Below are 13697 nucleotides of genomic sequence, written 5' to 3'. Positions count from 1 at the left end.
TGATGATGTGGAATAATCTGCTACCATTGGAGGAGTAGGATATGGTGGTTTTCCGATGATTGTACTCATTTCAGATCCCTAGTCAATGAGAAGACACTAGTCATTATTTCAGTCAAAAATATATAAATGGCCGCTAAGCTTGGAACCATGAGGCAACCTGGTTTGGCTTATATGCATAAGGTTTAAGTGCAGTTTTCTTAATTGCACAACCTATGACACCTACTGAAGGTCACAAACATGCGAGTGCATGTATGGTGTGGTGCACTTGTGAGTGACTGCTCCAGAATGTGAATGAAACCAGTACTAGTGCGCACTCTGCTAGCTGTTGCTGGAGCTCTGGGTGGCGTCAGCTGGTGGCTGGTCTGCTACGTGCAGCTGATCACAAGGCATCCTAGGTGTCAGTTGACGTTGACCACTGGTGAACGTGCCACATTACTCTGATGTTCTTAGCTCATGTCAGCTACTAGTTGCTGTGTCGTGGTGTAATATGCCTACTGCTGCTGAAAATCACCTGCGGTTCCATGGTAGTAAGAGTGTTGGTCTTGCAGTGCAAAAATCCGATCAGCAATATGAAATTTGTTATCGTGCATGTTGCCCTCATTAGTAATCAACGAAACTTGGATTTGAGGGGGCAAAATGCTTGTCCATATGCATATACATCATCAGGCATAACATTAGTGTCCATTCAAACCCTTAGATGTTGTCAGAACTGGAAAGGTGTCCTGCCCTGCATCTTTTCCCTACAAATTGCCTAATGAACTTGTTGCTTTGCACAAATGCTGCAATAAAGCTGCCATTGCCATTTCAAACTTGTTAGTGGGCAGGGTCACAAGATGACTTCACTGATAATAGATGCATAGTTGCCAATATTACACAACAAAGCAGAATAATTCGCTGCATCATTGACAATGTTGTGGACAGACAGAACAGTTTTTGTGGTGGCAAACCAGGTCTCCAGGTGTTCTGGTTGAAATAATGGAGATTACATAATGCATGCTACAGTGTAAGCACATCACTGTAACTGTGTCTGTATGCCACCAAGTTATGTGATACAGGGGTGTCGTCATATGGAACATCTTTGATCGTGCACGGCACGGGAAATAAACTGTAATTCTTCATGTACAACCCAGCTGGCTGGCTTCCATAAGGGGGAAGGAGCAGGTCTGTCTGCACAATTTCCAATGTGGAAGCACTATGTTAAGCAAATGGGGTGTGGTCACTGTGGAGCACTTCTGCACAAAAATCTGATTAAGTCCAAGAACACATTTGTAACAGTGTGTTTTGATCACCCTCCAGGGGGTTCTCCAGCAGCTCCTGTTTATTCCATGGGTTCTTTTTGGTGATAGCATTTCCCATAACCTTCCAACAAATCTCAATAGGATTGATATCAGGGCTGTTTCCAGGCCACTCTAACACTCAAACCCCATTTTGTCGAAGGAAAGATTTTACCTGAAATGTAGAAGTACATGATAATTAACCAGAAAAGTAATCTGCTTCATGTTTGGTACAAATATTAGTCATAGGACTCACCTTCAAAGCTCTATGGCAAGGAGATCAGTCATCCTGAAAAATTCAATTGGAAACATCTCCAAACTGGTCTCTAATGGTTGGTGTAAGCTTCCTTTCAAGCATGCTTATGTAGGCATCTGCGTTGACAGTGCCATTGATGAAGTCCAGACGATCGACTCCGTGACTAGAAATGCACCCCCATACCATTTGTCCTTGTGAGTGTTTGACTGTATGTGTCATGCATGATGGCAAAAATTCTTCACCTTTTCTTTGACGCAGGAGCACTTTTCCATCTGAGCAATTGGTCAATAAAGGCTCCCTTCTAGGATGATGGACTGAGAGTCCAGCCTCCAGTAGACTATTTCTTACAGTTCTTCTGGTTACAGAGATGTCACACATTTCTTCCCAGCCTCACTTTAGTTCAGTTGATGACAGGCAATGATTGTTGAGCAAAAGCCTTTTCAATACCCTGTCCTGTTTGGCAGTAGACGCCCTTTCCCGACCTCTTCCTTTCTCATGATCAACATTTCCTTTTTACCTGTATTTTTACAGTAACCTCAAGATTGTAGACTGATTAAATCCTGTCATAGAGGCTATCTCTCTGGTGCTGAGACCAACAGACAAATAAGCAAGTATAGCAGCTTTCTTTTCTGAAATTAATTCAACTGTCCTGCTCATTTTCTCAAACTCAGAATGGCAATATAAACACTGGTTTCATTGTAAAACCAAATGACAACAACAAAGAGTTGTGTACTGTTGGAAAACATGTGAAGAAGTCAGATTATTAAGGCAAGAATATGTCAACAAAGTTTAGCAACAATGAGACTGGTATAACCCGAAGCAAACTGCTGCAAAAGACAAAAAGACGAAGTAATTCATGGTGATGCAATAAATATTTCCACCGCAGTATACATAGGTAAAGAAAAGCAGTAACAAAGGTAAAAGGGTATGTGATGAAAGAGTGCTGAATCAGCAATGTACAAAATTAATGTAAATTTCTGGATGGGAAAATACGTAAAAAAGGGAAAAGGAATGACTCATTTACAGCAGACCAATGTACGGCACACAGAAAAACGTAACAGGAAACGGTCACCCTAGTTTTTGAGCTCTGTGAAGGTTTTGGCTAGGGGGTATTGTGTGAATATAGAATATGCTGGAGAGATAATTCTCAATTGCATAGCTCAGAGAAACTTGTGCGGGAATGGAGTACCCCTATGGCTCATGTAGTGAAGCAGCTGCTGAAGTCACTTGTGTTGTGATGCACAGCATGTTCGGCAATTAGATGGTCAAGTTTGTGATTTGCCATAGTATGTGCGGTGCCCATTTATGTGAGTAGGCATTTGGTTACTTGTGATGCCTACGTAGACTGCTGTACAGCAATTGCAAATGTAGCTGATGTATAATTACACTGCTTTCAAATGTAGCCCAGTAGGAGACACCAGTGACTGGACCACCAACAAAAAGCACTGTCATGAGTGATAGAGCCATCTTATGTATAAGCTGTACTGGAAATACTCCACTGCATTCTACGTAAGCTAGCAAGAACCTAACAGTCTACTTGCGTGAACCGCCACCACCAAAGTGAGGCAATCACAAAATTGACCATCCAGTTACTGAAAATGTTGTGCACCACAACACAAATGACTTCTGTCACTTCAACAGCTGTATGACTACACAGGCCATATGAATACCCCCTTCCAGCACAAGATTCTCTGACCAATGCAGTTGGGAATTGTCTGTCCAACATTTTCTGTACTTTTGCAGTCTCTCTGCCCTAAACCTCCACTAACCTGTTTCCCACTGTCTCAATTAACTTCTTTTTCCCTTCTTTCTTTTCTCCTCACTGTTCCCTTCCCAACCAGATCACAGTCTACCTTCTTCCACCATTCTTCCTGCCCCCCCTCCCCCAATACAGATATGCTCTCTCTCTCTCTCTCCTTCCCTCCCTCCCTCCCTCCCCCCTCTCTCTACCCCTCCCCTCCCTCTCCCCCCTCCCCTTTCTCTCTCACCACGTCTGTACCCATTCTCCACGTTCACCTTTTCTATCTTCTCTCTGCATGTCTCCCTCTTCATGTCCAATCTCTTCTCCTCCCCATCTCTCCCCTCTTTCTCTCTCTCTATCCCTTATAAGCTCTACCCTCTGAACTCCTTTCATCTAACATGCAGCCGCTGATTCAGCTGTTGAAACACCTGGCTCACACTATCCTGCTACCCCATCCTTGTCTTGTGGATCCTTCTCCGCTACATCCAGACCTCCCTCTTCCAGGACAGAAACATTTCATACTACCAAATGTGCCCTAAGCAGTTGTAGAAGTTGACAGATCCTAAAAACTGGTGAAATAAAGAAGTAATACATGTTAATGAAACATACCTGAATCACTTACATTTCACTGATGACATTGTGCTCTTAGTCCCTAGTGTAGATTAACAGTGGATAGAAGAAATAACTAGAGCAAATTTAAAAGAAGATATGCAAATCAATTATCATACAAGTAAAATGATTTACAATCAACAAATAGAAAAGAAAATTATATAATTTAATAACAATTTCATAGAACCAGTTAATGAGTTTTTCTAAGCAAGGCAACTCGCTGTTAAAGAGACAAAAGTAAAAATCATTTTGTATTTTTGGTAAACTAAACAATTTTCAAAATTTAATTTCCAGTGTGCTGAAAAGTTTACAACAGTTTTTGTTTATGAAAGTGGGATACAGATTTTAAATGTGTAAACAGTTGGCAAACTGAACATTGCATGTATTAAAGAGGTATTGTGCTGGATTCTAAGAGGTAATAAAAGGCCATTTGCATGATCTAATGGAAGGTGGGTAGACAACATTAGATAACTTGCAAAAGCAAAATCGCTGCATATAAACTGCTGATCTTTTTTACCATATGAATAACTGTGGATGTGCGTGGGTTAGATAAAAGGGACGTATCAGTATTGTGAAACTAGAAAATAAATTTGTTGGCAATTCAGAATAAAACAATAACCAAAATAAAGGCTGTCATTTAAAAGTTCTCGTCTCTGCACATTTGTGAAATCATACCTCCCTTTTATCTAACCCAAACACATCCACAGTTATTCATATGGTAAAAAAGATCAGCAGTTTTTATTTTGTGGATGATGTTGTGCATGTTTTCATGGGCAGGTTGCACATAGCTTTTGTGTGAGAGATTACCAGGAGCAGATTTGACATAGCTGTTGCTTATGTACTCTCTCAGCTGGGACGGACTATTTTGGGTAATTTTTGACTAAAGACTGGTGTATAAAGAAATTGTTGTTTTCGAAATTACACAGTCTTTTGTAAAAATGCAATGTTAGGTTTTTCTGCTCAGAATGAAATATAAGTATTAACCACAAATTTGTTTATGGACTAGATGGTGGGCTAGGAAATTTGGAAAAGTTTATGAAATCATTTTATGCATCCGCACTTGGGACATCCTTTTTGTTGTACAAGCACCATATTAAAACTTATGGTAGATCATGGGAAAAATCTTTGTTAATGGCTTAATTAATGAAGTATATCATCTTATGCATAAAATCAGGTCAACAAAACTATAATGGCAGAGATCAGAATCTTACAAGCTCAGAGGCAGAATCTGTAAAGGAAAAGCAACTGCTTCAGAACTTTACTGTTGTTATCTTTGTAGGGTAACACATCATGATGACATGCACAGTGGCATCCTTGACATGATTCTGTGTGCTGTTTCTTGAGTCTTGGTTTAGTTTTAGTATTCCATGCTGCAATTATTAAAAATATAACATACTCAAATGTGCAAGTATTAATGTAACATATGTGTAAATAAGAGATTAATTCTCAATGAATAACCACATATTTGTTGCCTGCTAGTGAAGCGTTACAACAGTACAACTGTGTCAGTTATGATGCATCGTATTGCATTGCAAAACCCACAGGCTTGTTCCTTCCAAGCCAGCTGTGTCACACTTATTTCCGTGTTGGACATGACAGACTTGCCAACAACCATAGAACTGGCTGCAAGCGATGGGATCAGCAGAATCGTGATCAAAGACCCACCATTCTGGTAACATAATGTGGCGTTATGGCTTGCACAGTTGGAAAGCCAGTTTGTGTTAGCTCATATATCATCAGATCAGACCAAATATAACTACGTTGTTGCGGCACTAAATGAAGATTTTGCTGCGGATGTGCAAGACATCCTGACTGTACCGCTGAACACCGAATGATGTGCATCGATAAAAAATGCTTTAATGACATGCCTATCCCAGTCAGAGACAAGGTAATTGGAAAAACTTTTACAAACAGAATAACTTGGCTATTGTACCCCATCACAGCTTACATGACATCTACAGATGCTGGCAAGTAATGCAGTTAGTGATGATGTACTACGAAACATCTGGTTGTCTTGTCTACCTTCCAATACACAGAAAATTTTAACACTTTGCACTGGCAATTTAAATGTGCTAGCACAAACAGCAGACAGAATTATGGAAATGTGCCCCTCTGTGAGTGTATCAACAGTAGTTTCATTACAAGGTAATGTGCCCACAGTGACTGTCTCATCCTTGTTGTCGTAGTTAGCTGAGCTGACTACACAAATCACTGCACTGCAAATGATGCACACTTGTCGACGGCTGTGTTGTTGATCATTGCAAAGCCGCAATCAATCATCTGCTATGCTGAATATTATAAGAAGCTCACCAATGATGTCTGGAAATGTACACCACCATGCAAGTAGAACCATGACACAGAGTCCATATTGGCAGCAGCTACTTCTGGCAATAGCACACGTCACCTCTTCATCATGGACCGTGACACCGACATACAAGGGGCAGGAGTGTCAATGTACCCATCAACCTGACTACCACATTACAACTGCAATGATTACTACCTATTTATTACCAACAGTTCAAAGATCAGGACATATAGGCAAATGACACTATTACTCAATCGCAGATTACGTCACAGACTCAAATGGCAGTTCATGATGGCAGATGTGTTGCAGCCCTTTCTAGGAGCTGATTTCTTATTTTTCTAGGGCTGGCCCCAAATCTATGATATCAATAACTGATAGATTCCATCTCTAACTAGGATAGCCAAGCAAAGACATGTTGTGTCAGTCTGATGAGAGAACCCACAATTTTGGGGAATACTATGTACATACACCTGTTACAGAAGCTCCTCAAGATTACAAAACAATCATACACACTTGCACCAGTGAAGCACACACAATACATCACGTTGTTAACACACCAGGACCACCAGTCAATGTATTTAACACCAGAAAAATTCAAAGTCATGAAGCAGGAATTCTTGGCATGCTGACACAAAGTATCTGTTGAGCATCCAGTTGCAGCTTGACATCCCTGTTCCACTTAGTGCTAAAAGAGAATAATCGATGGCACCCATGCTAGTATTACTGCCAACTCAATGTGAGGACCATCCCTGGGTATATCTGGTGCCACTCCAAGAAAACTTTGTTTTCAACACATATGGTAAGAAAATATTCTCTACTTTGGACTTAGTACGAACATACTATCAAATTCCTGTCACACAAGAAGACATACACAAGACAAATATAAGAATTCCTTTGATCTTTTTGAGTCTGTGAGAATGACTTTCAAACTGCATAATGCAGCATAGACATTTCTACACTTTAGGGATGCTATCATGCGAGATCTGAATTTCTGTGATGTCTACATAGACAACATTTGAGAGATGTCTGCATCAGAAGCAGAACATATAGAACATTTAACCAAGATATTTGATGGTTTGAATGTGCAAGGCCTAGTTATTAACACTGCATAGTGTACCTTTGGGGCAACAGAGGTCCATTTTCTTGTACATACAATCAATGCCCATGGCATCAGGCCTCCTAAAGATTGCCCAATTACAGTTAGGCAGTCATGTCATTTTCTTGGCATCTTTAATTTTTATCATTGATTCATACACTAATAACAGCTCCACTGAATGAGCTTCCAAAGGGCACACCAAAGCCAAATAACAGAGTGCAATGAACAAACAAAACAGATACTGCTTTCCAAGCTGAAAAAAAACAGCAATGTCAGGACTGCACAATTATTTCGCCCAAAATCACAGCATAAGCTCAAAGTAGATGCATCAGCTACCGATACTGATGCTGTACTTCAGCAACAAGTTGAACGTAGCTGGCAGCCAGTCACATTCTTTAGTCACAAGGTGCCACCATCACAGCAATGCTGGGCAACTTATGATGAAGAACTATATGCTGCATCTGTTGCACTCTGGAAGTTCCGGCACTCGTTATAAGGTTCATACTTTACCATATACACAGGCCATACACAGCTGACATACTCGTTCAGTATGAAACCAGAGAAAGCATCATCAAGACAACTTCAACATTTGGACTATATCACTCAGTTTATGACTCACTCATTACATGCAAGGGAAGCTGAGTAAACCTGCAGAAGCTCTCTTACATGTTGAAGCAATAACCACTGCAGTAGATCAGATTAGATTAGATTAGATTAGATTAATACTTGTTCCATAGATCATGAATACGACACTTCGTAATGATGTGGAACGTGTCAGGTTAATAAAAGATGTCTGTACAAGAAATTACATTACCCAAAAGATTGCATGACACTAATGATTAAGTTTTTTTTTTTTTTTTTTTTTTTTACTTACTTTATATCTAAAAATTCAGCCAATGAGTAGAAGGAGTCGTCATCTAGAAATTCTTTTAATTTATTTTTAAATGTTAGTTGGCTATCTGTCAGGCTTTTGATGCTGTTTGGTAGGTGCCCAAAGACTTTTGTGGCAGCATAATTTACCCCTTTCTGTGCCAAAGTCAGATTTAACCCTGCATAGTGAAGATCATCCTTTCTCCTGGTGTTATAGGTATGCACACTGCTATTACTTTTGAATTGGGTTGGATTATTATCAACAAATTTCATAAGGGAATATATATACTGTGAGGTTACTGTGAGGATCCCTAGATCCTTAAATAGATGTCTGCAGGATGACCGTGGGTGGGCTCCAGCAATTATTCTGATTACACGTTTTTGTGCAATGAATACTTTTCTACTCAACGATGAATTACCCCAGAATATGATGCCATACGAAAGCAGTGAATGAAAGTAGGCATAGTAAGCTAATTTACTGAGATTCTTATCACCAAAATTTGCAATAACCCTAATAGCATACGTAGCTGAACTCAGACGTTTCAGCAGACCATCAATGTGTTGCTTCCAGTTTAACCTCTCATCAATGGACACACCTAAAAATTTTGAAAATTCTACCTTAGCTACAGACTTCTGTTCAAATTCTATATTTATTACTGGAGTTTTGCCATTTACTGTACAGAACTGTATATACTGTGTTTTATCAAAATTTAAAGAGAGTCCGTTTGCTGAGAACCACTTAATAATTTTGTGAAAAACATCATTTACAATTACATCACTTAGTTCTTGGTTTTTGGATGTTATTACTATACTTGTATCATCAGCAAAAAGAACTAACTTTGCATCTTCATCAATGTGGAATGGTAAGTCATTAATGTATATCAAGAACAGTAAAGGACCTAAGACCGAACCCTGTGGGACCCCGTGCTTGATAGCACCCCAGTTTGAGGAATCAGCTGTTTTAACATTACACGAACCACTTATTTCAACTTTCTGCATTCTTCCAGTTAAGTATGAATTAAACCATTTGTGCACTGCCCCACTCAAACCATAATGATTTAGCTTATCTAAAAGAATTCCATGATTTACACAATCAAAGGCCTTTGAGAGATCACAAAAAATACCAATGGGTGATGTCCGGTTATTCAGAGCATTTAATATTTGATCAGTGAAAGCATATATAGCATTTTCTGTTGAAAAGCCTTTCTGAAAACCAAACTGACATTTTGTTAGTACTTTATTTTTACAAATATGGGAGGCTACTCTTGAATACATTACTTTCTCAAAAATTTTTGATAGAGCTGTCAGAAGAGAGATTGGGCGGTAGTTGTTGACATCCGACATATCCCCCTTTTTATGCAATGGTTTTACAATGGCATATTTCAGTCTATCAGGGAAAACACCCTGCTCCAAAGAGCTATTACATACGTGGCTGAGAATTCTACTTATCTGTGGGGAACAAGCTTTAAGTACTTTGCTGGAAATGCCATCAATTCCATAAGAGCTTTTACTTTTCAGTGAGTTTATTATTTTACTGATTTCAGAGGGAGAGGTTGGTGGAATTACAGCTGTTTCAAACTGTGCAGGTATGGCCTCTTCTATTAATAGCCTTGCCTCAGTCGATTACAAGGTCTTCACTCAGTCGCAGTAGCACAATGATGAGCTAGCTTTGCACGTTATTGAATCACATAGGTGGATTAAAGTTACAACAATGTCACATTGCACTGTGATATCTCTGGGGAAAAGTAGTACTGTTCATACCTCACCGATTTCAGTCACAAGAAATTGTGTCAGTGGATAACCTAGCTCATCTGGGATCCCATGGCATGGTGAAACTAATCAAACAGAGTTCTGTCTGGCCAGGAATGGATGCAGACTGTAAGACATTTGTCAGACACTGTGTGGAGTGCCAGAAAAATAAGGTTACTTGGCATGTCGAGGCACCATTAGTCACACCCCTACCACCAAGTCAATGCTTTCAACACGTGCACCCAGACGTTGTAGGGCCCCTACCATTGTCAGAAGACTACAGTTGCTGCCCCACCATCATGAATTGATTTTCACAATGGCCTGATGGTTTCCCTATGAACGACATCACAGCTGAGACAGTAGCACAAATGTTTTTTTACAGATGGATTGCCCAGTTTGGGGTACAGATATACATTATAATAGATCAAGGACACCAATTTGAGGCATACCTATTCAAAGTACTGGCCAGATTATTGGGCACTAAGCTCATTCACACTAATACTTACAATCCAGAAGTGAATGGAATAGCAGAAAGTCTGCATTGCCAACTCGGGACAGCCCTTCCATGTCGCGTTACGCACATTGGATGGAGACATTACCCGTCATTGTCCTTGGTCTCGGTATGTCATTTAAGAGCAACCTGAAGGCTACGCAGTTGAATTAGTGTACAGAAAGACTCTGCACCTACGAGGGTAGTTCATGCATAACGTGATAGATGATACGATCGATGCATCAGAATTTGTCACCAAATTACAATCGCACATCTGGCAACTCCAGCCAGTCATACCTGGAGAACAATGTGGACCATTCAAGCTGCAATAACATATCCATACAGAATGACACAATGTGCAAGCCATTGCAGTTGCCAAATAAAGTTCCATATATGATAATTGGTAGAGAGACAACAAGGGGTATGCCTACCACCATTTCCATTGACAGACTCAAACCCGCCCATTATGATACATAAGAGGCAATGAAGACTGCTGGCCTTGTGACTGCCAAAGATGAAGCTGTACTACCTGAACACATCCAAAACAATGCCGACAAGGTATGACAACCAATACTCAGTTTCCAAAGAACAGTGGCAATGCGTGTGGCACATCATGACATCATGAGACATCATGTACACCATTGATACTGGAGGGGGGGGTCATGTAGGGTATCACATGTGACGAAAAGCACATAAATATTCAATGGCACTCATCATTCTACATGTTATTCTCTGACTCTTGATTTAGTTTTAGTAGTCTCTGCTCTCTGTATTAGATAACATAACTTACCCATGCTGTTGTTGTTGTGGTCTTCAGTCCTGAGATTGGTTTGATGCAGCTCTTCATGCTACTCTATCATGTGCAAACTGCTTCATCTCCCTCCAGTATGTACTGCAGCCTACATCCTACTGAATCTGCTTAGTGTATTCATCTCTTGGTATCCCTCTACAATTTTTACCCTCCACGCTGCCCTCCAATACTAAATTGGTGATTCCTTGATGCCTCAGAACGTGTCCTACGAAATGAACCCTTCTTCTAGTCAAGTTCTGCCACAAACTCCTCTTCTCCCCAATTCTGTTCAGTACATTCTCATTAGTTATGTGACCTACCCATCTAATCTTCAGCATTCTTCTGTAGCACCACATTTCAAAAGCTTCTATTCTCATCTTGTCCGAACTATTTATCCTCTTTGTTTCACTTCCATACATGGCTACACTCTATACAAATACTCTCAGAAATGACTTCCTGACACTTAAAATCTGTACTCAATGTTAACAAATTTCTTTTCTTCAAAAATACTTTCCTTGCCATTGCCAGTCTACATTTTATATCCTCTCTACTTATCATCATCAGTTACTTTGCTCCCCAAGTAGCGAAACTCCTTTACTGCTTTAAGTGTCTCATTCCTTAATCTAATTCCCTCAGCATCACCTGAGTTAACTCGACTACATTCCATTATCCTCATTTTGCTTTATGTTAATGGTCATCTTACATCCTCCTTTCAAGACACTGTCCATTCTGTTCAACTGCTCTTCCAAGTGCATTGCTGCCTCTGGCAGAATTACAATGTCGTCGGTGAACCTTAATGTTTTTATTTCTTCTCCATGGATTTTTATACCTATTCTGAATTTTTCTTTTGTTTCCTTTATTGCTTCCTCAATACACAGATTGACTAACATCAGTGAGAGGCTACAACTCTGTCTCACTCCCTTTCCAACCACTGCTTCTCTTTCATGCCCCTCGACTCTTATATCTACTATCTGGTTTCTGTACAAATTGTAAATTGCCTTTCGTTCCCTGTATTTTACCCCTGCAACCATCAGAATTTGAAAGAGAGTATTCCAGTTAACATTGTCAAAAGCTTTCTCTAAGTCTACAAATTCTATAAACGCAAGTTTGCCTTTTCTTAATCCAGATTTTAAGATAAGTCATAGGGACAGTATTGCCTCACGTGTTTCAATATTTCTATGGAATCCAAACTGATCTTCCACGAGGTTGGCTTCTACCAGTTTTTCCATTCATCTGTAAAGAATTCGCATTAGTATTTTGCAGCCGTGACTTATTAAACTGATAGTTTGATAATTTTCACATCTGTCAACACCTGCTTTGTTTGGGATGGGAATTATTATATTCTTCTTGAAGTCTGTGGGGATTTTGTTTGTCTCATACATCTTGCTCACCAGTTGGTAGAGTTTTCTCAGAACTGGCTCTCCCAAGGCCGTCAGTAGTTGTAATGGAATGTTGTCTACTCCTGGGACCTTGTTTTGAATCAGGTCTTTCAGTGCTCTGTCAAACTCTTCACACAGTATCATATCTCCCATTTCATCTTCATCTACTTCCTCTTCCATTTCCATAATATTGCCCTCAAGTACATCGCCCTTGTATAGACCCTCTATATACTCCTTCCACCTTTCTGCTTTCCCTTCTTTGCTTAGAAGTGGGTTTCCATCTGAGCTCTTGATATTCATACAAGGGGTTCTCTTTTCTAACTTACCCATATGAGCAAGTATTAATGAAATGTATATGGAACTAAATGATTAATTTTCAACAGCTAATCACATATCTTAAGTTAATTAATTTGAACTATGTTACTCAAAATACAGAATGCCATTCTTTCTAACGAATGGTGCCACTATTTCCCTAAATACATGTTAGTTAATATGGTATCTGCTAAGTCTTCCTGCAGTAACAAGTAATCTGTTGATTAGCAACACTTCCAGGAAAACTACATGCACTGGGAGAACAAGCACATGAATATAAATGAAATTCAGCCTAGATAACATTCTGAAATTCTTTTGTAGATACTATGCAGAAATTACTATATCCACATAGGGTAGAGATCAGAAAAAATTTAATTATTATCAGCAGTTGAAATCATAACAGAAAGAATAATTACAGCTTGCTATGTCTCAACACTGTTAATTTAATAAAAAAAATTCAGTTAAGCATGTTTTCTCCTTAGAAATGTGTATCACTGTGTTGACTCTTACGCAGAAATCTAACTTATTTCATTTAGTTTCAATCATTTTCATCAGCATCACACACACACACACACACACACACACACACACACACACACACACACACACACACACACACACATCTCAGCAATCTAAAATGAGACCTGGTCACAACTCATGGTATACACATGAATAAAAGAGCAAAAAGATAAATTGATTTTCGAGGAAATTGGATGAAATTTTCCAGAAATCGGTGAAAACAGGTGCATTGCCACGGAATGGCAGAATGCACCAAATCAGAATCTGCAGGCAAGTCTGGGAAACTTGTAAAGCCTGCTGGACAGTT

The sequence above is a fragment of the Schistocerca gregaria genome, chromosome 5 (genome assembly GCF_023897955.1).
Source record: "Schistocerca gregaria isolate iqSchGreg1 chromosome 5, iqSchGreg1.2, whole genome shotgun sequence".
NCBI lineage: Eukaryota > Metazoa > Arthropoda > Insecta > Orthoptera > Acrididae > Schistocerca > Schistocerca gregaria.
The sequence above is the reverse complement of the archived record's forward strand: the minus strand, read 5'-3'. Positions refer to the sequence as shown.